Source organism: Rhagoletis pomonella, unplaced genomic scaffold (assembly GCF_013731165.1).
Source record: "Rhagoletis pomonella isolate Grant_MI unplaced genomic scaffold, Rhpom_1.0 Rhpom_scaffold_00195, whole genome shotgun sequence".
Classification (NCBI taxonomy): Eukaryota; Metazoa; Arthropoda; class Insecta; order Diptera; family Tephritidae; genus Rhagoletis; species Rhagoletis pomonella.
Genome location: NW_023458749.1, coordinates 56,381 through 58,142, shown reverse-complemented (window position 1 = coordinate 58,142; position 1,762 = coordinate 56,381).

The window sequence follows — 1,762 nt, the reverse complement described above, 5'->3', positions numbered from 1 at the left end:
GATAAATTTGGCAACACTACTTTTGTCTTTTGTTTTCATTGTTCATACTCTTTTTTAATTCTAATGTCAAATATCGCTTCGGATATATATTAAGTCGAACAAGTAAGAAAGTCTATGTTCGGGAGGAGCCGAACATTAAATACCCGGCGCAAGTATTAAATATATGTTTTTCACCGTTTGTAATGTAGTCTTTACCGGGTAGGTTTGCTTGTAGCGGAGCTGTGCATGCTAGTTTTAACCGGGACTTAAGCTCGTCAGATTGGCGTGGTTCTTGCTCCCTACTTCATTGCGAATCCGGAACAACACAAAAATCATGCACATTTTTTTTTTTTTATACGGACGACAGAAAGTACCCCACAAAATTTATTTCCCTAAATACACCTTAATGAATGACGGACGGACGATAAAGTGGAAGCAAACTCATATTTCGCACCCCGAGAAGCCATATATCCGCTTCTCTACTCTCCCCTACCCAACCATCGAGAAATCGGCATCGGCAGAGTATGCCGTATCACCAATCCCAACCAAAGTCCACAGGCCTATGACATCATTGTCTCACATTAAAATATATCTAACACTTCATGTTTAGTAACACATACAATTCATTTATTAATTAGCAATCTATAATTACAAATTTTTTCTAATACTAATGTTTTCCTTTCTTAATGTATTCTATATCTTTTACTTTAGCTTAACTCCTATTCCTATCTAATATATATATATGTATATATATTTATATTTTTAGTTTTCTTTTTTTTCCATTTATTTATTTATTTTTAATTAAGCTCAAAAATAAACTCTTTACTGTATTTCAAGGAACACCCTAATATAGGCTTTTCAGATATTTTCATTCCTTATTCTAATTTATCAATAATCCCACTAACAAAATATAATAATGCTCTGGTAAATACACTAATTTATGTACATACGTATTCAAATGAAAATAACAAAAAAAACTAAATACCGAAAATCCAAAGAGTATGAAGAGGTCAGGATCCAACCGAAACACAGAGCATAAGCTGAATCAATGCTTTAAACCAAACATTATTTTTGGATCGTGGACTCTTCTGTTATACATATGAAGAATATTAGGTTATAAAGTTATAAAGAGTAATAATTAAGAGCACTTACATAATTCCGAGCGATGACAGCAGGCGCCTGATGAGATGATCGGTGTACCATAGAGTCGGCTTCTCTTAAAATGTTCAATGTGCAATATTGTTCAATACGTATATGCAAACTTTACATGCTAATGAGCTAATGATGCTAATTAGGTCAATTCGCACACACACGATACTGTTATGATTTGCTACACGCCAGTGGCAGTGACAAAATTTCTTACCCCAAAGGGGTGAAGGGGTAAACGTGAAATTATTTCTGTCTCTATCAATAATCAATTTAAATTTATATTATACAGCTATTTAACAAATTTGATATAAATAAATCTATTTATTCGAGGGATTTAGTGGTAGCAGTCTATGTTCGAACTAATTCAGGAAAGTTTCTACGAACAGTCACTACCAAATATGTTTCTTGTCATACTACCATATACTTGCTGTCGTATCATTAGGTATTTAAAAAAAATTCAATGTTCTGTTTTGCTCTATCCTCCTCGTATTATTTGAACGTCTTTAATCCAAGAAAACACTGCTCGTTTAATGTTAATGGTACCCCAGCACAATATGGGTACTCCTATGTACATACATACTTATGTTGTGCATAAAACTAATACCGCATGGTCCAGGGTGCTGCACCGGACCTG